The sequence below is a fragment of the Hippocampus comes genome, unplaced genomic scaffold, assembly GCF_001891065.2.
Source record: "Hippocampus comes isolate QL1 unplaced genomic scaffold, H_comes_QL1_v1.1 scaffold86, whole genome shotgun sequence".
Classification (NCBI taxonomy): Eukaryota; Metazoa; Chordata; class Actinopteri; order Syngnathiformes; family Syngnathidae; genus Hippocampus; species Hippocampus comes.
The window spans coordinates 3861539-3872439 of record NW_017805882.1 but is presented as its reverse complement, the minus strand read 5'-3'; positions in this window follow the sequence as shown (position 1 = coordinate 3872439).

Below are 10901 nucleotides of genomic sequence, written 5' to 3'. Positions count from 1 at the left end.
TGTGTGTGTGTGTGTGTGTGTGTGTGTGTGTGTGTGTGTGTGTGTGTGTGTGCGTGCGTGCGCGTGTTCCTCCCTCCAGCAGAATCCATCCTACTGGAGGACAACTTTGTAAAAGATAATCTAGTTCTGTCAGCCTCACACCCACCAGGGCTAAAGCTTCATTACAATCGCCAGCTGGACAGACACCTTGCTCCATCCATCACGGCGCTGTCTCGAATTCACACGAAAGCTCTTGTTTTGCACAGTAACCACACACACACATGCACTCAACATGTGTGAGCTCAGAAGACTAGGGATGTTTTTAGGCTAATAAATTGATGCACTGGGGTGATTTGATGCAATAGTCACGAGGAAATAATTAACTGTTACAACATAAAATAACATGAGATTTTTGTTTAAATTAATTAAATTAAATTTTATAGCCGCTTTAATACACACACGCACTCCAAAATACCATTGTAAGACAACAACATGCCGTCCTTCTGTCTGTTTCTGTACGATTTATCCTCACTAGTGTGGTGGGTGAGCTGGAGGTTTTCCAAGCTTAGACTGGGCAAGAGGCGGAATATAAAATGTAGCCTGAATTGGTCACCAGCTAATCACAGGGCATAGACAGACAGCAGGCAGTCAGAGACAAACAATCATTCAAACCTATGGGCAATTTTCTGGTCTTTAAATTTACCCAAGAAAGATGTTTTTGGAAGGTGGGAGGAAGCACCGGAAGAACCTACATATGTCACACAGGAAGGCTGATTCCAAAATTTGGACGCCAATTCCAGAACTTTGAGGCGGCTATGCTAACCTCAAGACAACCTGAAAAATAACAATGAAACAGCAGTGTTTTGTTGATAAAATGAATGAACGTACAGTCCCGTATAAAGTCACTGAGCATGAAGGACTGGATGACTGTGACAATAACCACCGAAAAAAACATGCAGAATCTACGATTGCTTGTGTAAAATTAATGTTCGTGATAGCTTCGGTTGTGGTGGGTCAAAGAAAATGAATGACAATCATTCACGGACAGAGTCATAACTGTCACAAATAATTCTTAAGTGTAGACTTATAAAATGTATATTTGAGGTTCATGCTCCCACGCAATTGACCAAAGTGGAAGTTGCATCAACTCTGAGGTACAGCCTGAGCTATGCAGCCTCACGTGTTGGTTTTACAATTGTGTTTTAGCCATTTGTTGTGCAAATAGCTTTCCGCACATTTTAATATTTGAGTCGAATCACTTTGTGATTGTTTTGACGACTTTGGCGATCCTGTTGTGAAACTCGAACAGTGCTGCAAAATGTCGAGCATTTTGTTTATGAAGAATTTGATACACTGACTTCAACAAAACAAGTAATACGGTATCCCTCAAATATTTGGACACAGAGTGAGTAAAACAAAACATTTGTTTGCCACTCATATATCTGTATGAAAAGTACCATCATTTCTCAAGAATAACACAATTTTTATTATATTTTTTTGCTAAAAAATTGAGAGGGCATATAATACACTAGTAGAAGCAAAATGTAGTTGCCACGTTGTATAGATGTGTTTCTAGGGGTGGTGAGAAAGGTCTAACGCGGTAACGGGTCGATCGCGGGAGGTTGGTTGATCGAAAAGTAGATCTTCGGTCTAAAAAGTTTGGGCACCCCTGATCTAGCTATTTGAGCCTGAACTCATTTGAAGCAAAGACCGTTTAAAGTAGTTGAAGTGCATTCCACATTCTATTGTGCCACATTTTTCAACCATACGAAAAGAGTCTTGGAGCACTTTTTTTTTAAACTGACCCAATTCTGACAAGTCAAAAAAATACTGCAACATGCTTGACTGTCAGAAAACAAACCAAAGCTATGTTTCTGTGCTTGCTCATACTATCTCAACGTGTCTTTGTAATGTACACATGTACCTAGTTTCACTAGAACAACTACATGTGACACAATTGTGACACAAGATTCGTTTGTTTTGTTTTCTTCAAAATGTTTTCAATGATGATGCCATCATTGGTCTGGCTGACACTGTACACTTCCAGTCAAATCAGGAATACATGACAAAGTTCATGAGAGAAATTCCTCCACCCCCATATTCTGAACATTTGCACGATCTGCATGAAAGCAAGTGAGATAGATTTGTTTCTCTTCAATAATCACATTTGTCTTATTGTCCAGATCAGATATTCAAGCCTGAACCTGTACAACAACATTCAAAACACACTAAACTTAAAAAAAAAACAAAAAAAAACAAAAACTGACTCACCGAATATTGGAGTCAATTTCTGGCATTAAAGGTGCATACTATACTCATATAATTCAGCGATTCACCATATGGCCAGAAATGTACAGGTATGTACCCAAATTATAAAAGTGTCAAGAGAGCAAAAGCATTGAATGTACAAATTAGCAATGAAATTAGTTGCTCGCAAAAAAAGGCAATTAGAGAGGTCCTTTCTTTTATTTTTCCACATGGACAAAAAAGATAATGGTTGAGAAGGAGCAGCTGAGATTTTTGAATGTGCGGGGAGAGAGAGAGAGAGAGAGAGAGAGCGATAGAGAGAGAGGGCAGAGGTGTCCACATACACGTCTCCTCATCATGAGTGCTTGTGATGTTGTGTGTGTGCGTGCATGTGTGTGCACGTGTTTCCTTGACAACCAGAACAATGCTGAAAGGCTGTTTCACTCCAGTACGAGATGAAAATAATTTTCTCCATCATGCATTTAGAGAGCAATTAGCGAGACAGACAAGGAATTTAGTTAAAACCTGGTGAGTCGTTCCAGCTTCCAGAAAATAGAGGGGTGGATGCGAGTGGGGGTGGGAGGGAGGGTTGGGGGAGATTGGAGTGGAATTTTAATGCACGACAGAGAGCAAGGGAAGAAATTAAAATAAAAGAATAAGTCAACTTATGTTAAAGAACAACCAGAGAATGTTAAGCTGCGTATAAATAAGAGAAGTAGTGGACCTCCAAAGAGATTAAATTCCCTAATTTTCGATAGATGTGAGAATTAAGTGAATATACTCAGAATAATACCCTGTAATAGGTCTTTTGGATCACACTGTTCCAAATGAAGAAGTGATGCATAACTAAACAATAAAACCAGAGGTAATTAATAAAGAGAAGCATGCCAAATTCTACATGAAAAATGGCATAAAAATTCACTCACATGTTCTTTTACCCTGTTCAGGATATCTGTCGCATGCAGGTTAGGAAGTGCCGCAGAATACAAATCCGTCAAACTGAATTACTTGCTGCGCCCAGCTCCAAGAAAATAATATCAAGTTTGACTTAAGCACGATTAGTGGATCTTGATGTGAAGTGTTGTAATAGTTTCTGCACCACTGTGCTAATTCATTTGGGTAAATGTGACAGAGGCACACTTTTGTCTGGCACATTCAATCTTGTTATCGGAATGCTCGTTTTCCAGCAAGATCCATCCATTTCCTATACCGCTTGTCCTCATTAGCGTTGTGGTTGAGCTGGAAACTATCATGGCTGGCTTGAGGCAAGTCACGGGGAGCTGCCTGGACCGGGAGCACACAGACAGACAGCCACTGACACTCACAATCGCCCCGATGGGCAATTAAGGTCTTGAATTAACCAAGCATGCATGTTTTGGGAAATCATTCTTGAACAGGGAGCACAGGCAAATTCCACAGGGAGACCCAACAAGAGATTCAAACCCAGAATGTCACAACCGTGAGGCAAATATCCTAACCACTAGGCCCACCGTGCTGCCTCTTTACACAAAACAAAATATTTAGATGAAAACATGAATTAAATTGTGTGTCTTGGTCTAAACTAAACAATCGCGTCAAGATTCGGCAGTTCTTTCCCTTGCTCTTTCGCTCCCTCCCATGCCGTTTGGCACTCAGGTGCAACAAAGACCTTGTAGGATCCAAGAAATAAACATCGATGTCATGACAAAAGAGGCAACCGCTCTGCTTCACTAATTAACTAACATAAAATGTTTGCAATGCATCTCCATCCTGAGTGTTTCAAAGAGTTTCAAGGATTTGAAATCCACCATTACAGAGAGCAATAACACAAATAACACAACCAAGACACAGAAGAAGCAGCAGGAATGGAAAGTGACTCTGCCATTTATCACAATTTTACCTGTACAAGAAGAAACACTACAGCTACATTATATCACTGTAATAGTGCTTGGTGCCTTGAAAGACAATTGAATGTGCTGTGTTTGTTTAAAATTATGCTTGTTTGTTTCATTTATATCATCGTTGCGGAAAATGTGTTCAACTAAACCAATCTAGAAGATGCCTCCCAAGTAAGTGGTGGTTTGCTTTTTCTCCTTGAAGTATAGTCAGTCCTTCAATCTTTGTTGAATAGACTAGTTGGGGAAAAAAAAAACATCATGAAACATGCCTCGGTGGACCCAGCATCCTTCCATCCATCCACCCATCCATCCATCATTTCCTGCCACTGACACAGGGCATGAAGAGGCAAACAGCAATTCATTCCTTTGTTCACACGTCTGGACAATTTGGAGTCTTGAATTAACCAGCATGCATGCTTTTAGGATGGCGCAGGAAAGCTGCGTAGAGAGACATAACCCACACAAACAAGTGTCAAGTGATCCATGAATTTATAATTAATAATCTGGAGTTGTGGATTTAACTCCTTAAATTATTCATTTTACTGAGACATTTTGGGCAATTCTATGCTCGCAACTACATTTTAACAGTTAATTTGATCAAAGGACTTCTCAACCCCATTTATTGGAATGAGCTTGAATCAAGATTGTGAGCAACAATACTCTGCTACAGTAAATATTGCACAACAAATGTTTCTCGGTCAAATTGAATATGTCTCCATACACCAAAAAAGATCAAGAGCAAATGATGGGTCTTGTCACTGCTTAGAATATTCGATCACTTTGATGAAAGCTTGTGCAACCTCCTCTGCACAACCGACAAATCACACTGTTCCCCATTAGGATCCAAATGACCATCACGACCACACCTTTATGTGCAAACACCTCACCGAAGCATGCGGGGCAAACAATATTGCGAGCAGCTGTCCAGCTCTCTTTTGAGCAACATCGGACTATGTACGCAGTAAAGTAAGCAATGACTCGATCCCGTCTGCCAGACAAAAGGCACAAGTAGTCATGGAGGTGGGCAGTCAGAAAGCTGTGTTGTGCTAATAATGGGGAGGCGGGCACTGGCGTTCCCATTCATGGAACTTGGCCACGGAAACAGATGTGAGGGAGGGGAAATGTGTGTGTGTGTGTGTGTGTGTGTGTGTGTGTGTGTGTGTGTGTGTGTGTGTGTGTGTGTGTGTGTGTGTGTGTGTGTGTGTGTGTGTGTGTGTGTGTGTGTGTGCGCGCGTGTGTGTGTGTGTGTGCGCGCGCAGGGGAAGAGGGAAAATAGATAGTCAAGCAGAGAAATGGTAAGGTAATGTGGCGCTATATAAACATAATGGAGTCAGAGCACAAAGACGTACTCTCAGCTTCGAAATGAAAATGGTCTTAGCTTATACATTATTATTTTAGGAATATAAGGGAGGGCTCAGTTAGAATGGAAAGAGGAAAGCGGGCTGAGAAGGAGGTGCCAAAGAAGAGCCAAGTTTGAGAACGTGAAAGGGGTCTTTGTTTGACCTCCTCTTTTGCTGTTATGATTTTAAAGCCTCTATTCTCAATGAAATCAGCATAAAGACACGATGCACGCTTCTGAACAGACACGCAGCAAAGAGGTGACAAAGCACAATGACACCTTTCTCCCATTCTCACGTTTCTCATCACGCACAGAACATCTTGTAGCACTTTCACACACACTCCCCGAGCTACTGCCAACTAACAACACACATACTGAGCAGGCAGTCCTGTTGGCGTGGTGAATTTGTCTCGTTGCAGGCTTATCAGCCTTATGCAACACGATGTAATAGTGCGACCATTCTTGAGTAACCTTGGCGACGGCCGCATTGGGTTAGTAGGTGCAAAAACTGGCAGCATTCCCCAGTGTTTTCATTGCGTTAGTTTGTCCTATTTTCTCAGCTTTGTGCTTCTTGCTGTCTCACGTTGCTTTTTCTGCCTGCATGAATTAAGTCACATAAGAAACGTTGAAAAGTTTAACATCGTGATATCAAAATGAGCGACATACACACACAGTTGCACGAATATCGTGTGCATGCACTCGATGCGTGCTGGCCCGGCTTTGGATAAAAGCACACATGTGCATGCATGTGCTTTTTGTGGTTGATTATTTGGAACTTGACGTATTTTGGGTCAGGCACCTTATTGGTCATCCTAGGGGTCCTGGATAAGACATTTTGTTTCGGTTATGGCGGTTGCAGCCGTTTCTCAAGATAAAGAATGTAGATAGTATAGTCTTGTGAACAAGTATGGTCTTCCTAAGAACATACTTGAGAATGTAATTCCAAAGAATGCTAGTCTCTGTAATTACAATCGCTGTGTATTTGTGAACTCCTTAACTTTGACGTATTTCTGTAAAATGATAAAAGCTCGGGGGGATGAAAAACTTACAAACACGAGTCCTCTCCTCAACTATTTGGATAGCAGCACAAAATGCATCTTGGGATATATTCCCTGTCAAGTCTTCACAAGCCACCATCTTGGACCAATATTCTTGTTTCTCCGTGTGTTCTTGGGTTCTGCGTCCTTTGAACTGGAAGAGAACTTGAGCCACAGCTGATTTCACGAGATCACAAGGACATAAGAAAGCAAATTGAGAAATGACTCTTTTCCTTTTACACCAAAGCCATTCTATGTTTGTGATAGACAGAAATATTCGAGGCATTAAAATGAAGACAGTGAGTCATTCCCCAGTGCTGCTGTATATGCTGTATATGTGCATGCATTGGGCGGCACAGTGATCGACTGGTTAGCACATCGGCCTCACAGTGCAGAGGTGCAGGGTTTGATTGCCGCTTCGGCCTTCCCATGTGGAGTTTGAATGTTCTCGCCGTGCCTGTGTGGGTTTTCTCCGGGTACTCCGGTTTCCTCCCACATTCCAAAAACATGCATGGCAGGCTAATGGAAAACTCTCAATTGCCCCTAGGTGTGATTGTGAGTGCAAATGGTTGTATGTGTATGTGTGCCCTGTGATTGGCTGGCAATAATTTCAGGGTGAACACCACCTACTGCCCAAAAACAGCTGAGATAGGCTCCAGCATGCCCCGCGACCCTTGTGAGGATATGTGGATCAGAATATGGATGGATGGATATTATTAACAGAAATATTTGTTTGGATTCATAGAGTATTGTTTTCTCCGACGGAGACCATTTTCTCCGACGGAGACCAAAAGATGTTTAGTGCACTCCACTTCCTGCTTGGCAAAATGCGTCATTTCCGCAATGTAATTTTTGGGGTGCCATCGTATGGGCCAGTGAGGGATGTCATCAGTCTATGCACAATCTAAAAGATGATTTTTTTTCTTTTTTAAACTCTAATACAAGTATGAGTCAAATAAATATTTATCATCAAAGTTTCAGTCGCCACACGCAGAGTCCAAAACAGTCCCTGACTTGTCCCCTCACTGTGTGCACCCTACTTGGGCTGTCAGATGGGGTTAATGGGACTCTCTCAACTCCCATGGCCTGGTGTTCCTCTAGAAAAGCATCCTGCTGTGACATACACACTCGTTTGCACACACATCCTGAAGCCTGAGAGGCTTTTCATCACACAGGGGAACCTGCTGGCCTATTGTTGGTCCGCGTGTAAACGGGATCACCTCTTATGCTGCCCAAACACAGAACGCACAAGAAGTAGCTCAAAGCTCCAAACATACACATGATCGTTTCATTTCGATTTAAGCTTGCAAGTTCATGTTTTTTGCTTATTTTTCCACGTTTTTGTCTCCTCTCAATATCATCACAACTAGACCGCCAAGCCTATGTCTCACTGACCCTTTTTTTCTGTCTTTCTTTAGCCCCAACGACATTCATATCACTAATGCCCCTTCATTCAGACCTTCATTCCACCCCTCTCCTTCCCCTCGTTCATCTCTGGAGACAACTTCTCCATAGCTTCTGCTCTCCCATTGAGCCGACTTGTCCCAATGTATTCATGGACATCACTGATGGAGTGGGGAGTCTTTGTCAGTGGGTCAGCCTCCTATAACCCCCCTCTGACCCCTCAGCTTACCCCCTCCCACACACACACAACCTCACACTGGATCCTTCTCACTTGCCATATGGCATGGGCAATGAAGGACTGACAAAAGATAGCTAAAGAGGTGTCAGAGAGGTTTTTATTTGGGTGTGCGGCATCAAAGAGGCTGAACATCCAGTCCACTGGGCAGGGTCCAGTTGATGAAATGGATTGCTGTCTTTGGGAGGCATTGAAAACACAGGGGAGCAGAAGGAGGGTTCTTTCCGCCTCCCACCATCAAATCCATTGGCTAGATGAAGAGTAATGAGAAGAGCCAGTGATTGGGACACAATGGGTGCGCACTTGATGGAGTGTTGGGCCAAGCGGCTTTATCTTCATTGGTCATTCTCCAACAGCAGATGTGTTGTTATGACAACACAGTTATCATTCTGTCATCGTCGTCCGTCCATCCAATTTCAAAAGTTGCAGTGTCATTGTCCTTGTCTTCATCATCGTCATCATCATCATCATCATCATTTATCCTCAACGTTGTTGGGAGGTGTTGTTTCTATCAGCACAGTGTAATGTGTTGTTTCTCTCAAAATACAGTGAACACCTCTGAAATGGGTTGTTTCAGTCTCTTAAAATGTTAACTGTGAAAGCAAATTGTATTTGGTGCTACATTTTTACAGCACCGATTACACTTCCCCATCAGTAAAGACCACATTTAATACACAAAGACTGGGTCCTTCCTGGTATTTTATGGAGCGTCAAAAATATGCAAAATCTACTTTAGCATGAAGGGAAGTGTATACACTTCAGGGAGACCGACCTGGACATTACATCCAGTTTCTTCCTGGAGGATATGATTGAATTCACACATACACCTGAATATTGAATATTTTTAAGATAACTTGAGTTGAGTTGTATTTAAACATTTTGGAGCACAATTGCCTTCCCCGGCCACCCGAGTGGGAGTAAATCTTCAGAATGGATCAAAATCTCTGAATTTGGAATACACGAGGCCTTGCCCCCTACTTTCATCTGTGTGGACATGCTTTGTGTAAAATGTGAGCGAGTAACTTATACCATCAAATAAAAGCTGATTTTAATCTTTTGGAGTACAATGAATCCATTACTTAAAATAAACTCCATTCAGATTGGGACCAAAGACAGATTTTCAGAGTATAATTTTCCTTGATTTTGTATTTAATCTTTTTTGGGGGGGTTTTATACCCGTCCTGATGTATTTTGTGAATTTGGTGAAGTTGGATACCATTTTTAAATGTTCTATATACATTTTTTGAATACGTTTATTGAAAGGGAAAAAAAAATAAGTAATATGCAAATGTTTATGTTTAGATGTGTGATTGCTAAAAATGTAATGTTATTGGCTAAATATGTTTAGATGTCATGGTTAAATATTTACAAATTGTTAAATGTACTTTTGTTTGTATGTTCTTACTTTTTACGGATTCAATATCAAATCAAATCGCAACCTGAAGAATCAATATAAAATGGAATCATGAAATGCTTAACAATGTCCAGCGTTTATGTGTCAGCTTAATATTGACATGTTTTTACCATTTTAAAAATTCAGAGGTGTAAGGCTAGAAAAATAAAATAACCTCAAAGTTCATCACTGATTGATGAATTTGACTTTTGTCTGTTCTGAAGAGTGAAAGAGTGTTTGAGTCAGCCAAACAAACCAGCCTTCACCCTACCTACAAGAAAGAATGCGTGTGTGTCTCCTGATGTGTATGAGTACACAGCCACAGCGGGATGAGCCTCATGCCCTATTTCAGTCAGGCCCGATATCATCAGATGCCAGAACATGAGCTATTCGTCTCTCAGTGGCCCTTGGCTTTTCAACCTGAAGGTGAGAGTGGGCCTAATTGCTGACATCGTGTAAGATTGCCTCTGAGTGTCCATCCCCTTCAAAGACACACAGCCAATGGAAACAAGTGCAAAAAGCATCCCGACATTTCAACCTCTAGCTATATGTACAATTGAAAAAAAAGGAAAGAATGCAACTACCTCAATGTCAAAGTGCAATAGTGAGTCACTTTTACTTGAAATATTTAAATTTCACAACTACAAAGGCTGTTGTGTGGCATTTGTTCGAGAATTTCTTTGAACAGATTGTTTCACATAGTCCAATGAACGGTACCTAATGGCGGAGCTGCGTTGGAGGGTGTGGGGGGGTCACTAACTCCACCACCCCGAAATATGCTTGGAGACCCCCCAGGTGCCAAGCCATAATGTTGACTTTTGTGTGTTTTCCGATTTTTCCGGGAATCTTATTTCACATTTCACCCCGTCCTCCAATGGGATCATTGAATGTTTAGCTGCATTTTCTGAAGATATTTTGGGGTTTTGAATATTTTGGGGAGGTGAGGGTACAATTTATCAAAGGATTTTGGAATTAAATCATGCATTTGGGAGTTTTAATCATTTTACTATGTGTCGCCTAGAAGCGACGTCATGTAGCTGCAACCCATAAAAAAGGCGTCACCAGATGACGTTGCTCCTCGGCGACAAGCACTTGCTTGAGGCTTGCGTGTTTGTCATGGCTCCCTTGCTTTTGTTACTCAACACAGCTCGAAATGCGATGCAAAGTAACAATTGCTCTCCTTTTTCTTGGTGTGCCTTCGTGGGTCGTTTCGGCCCACCCACAGCTGCGGGTGTGCAAGCACGTATCAGGTGTATGTCCTGCAACATCGTCTCCACCCTCTGTCACATACGAGTAGCCAGTCTTATTGCTACTGCCTAAGATTAGAAGTCAGACATTCATACGAGAATGCGGCCACTGTTAGTGTAATGTGTTTTGATGGCAGCTCATA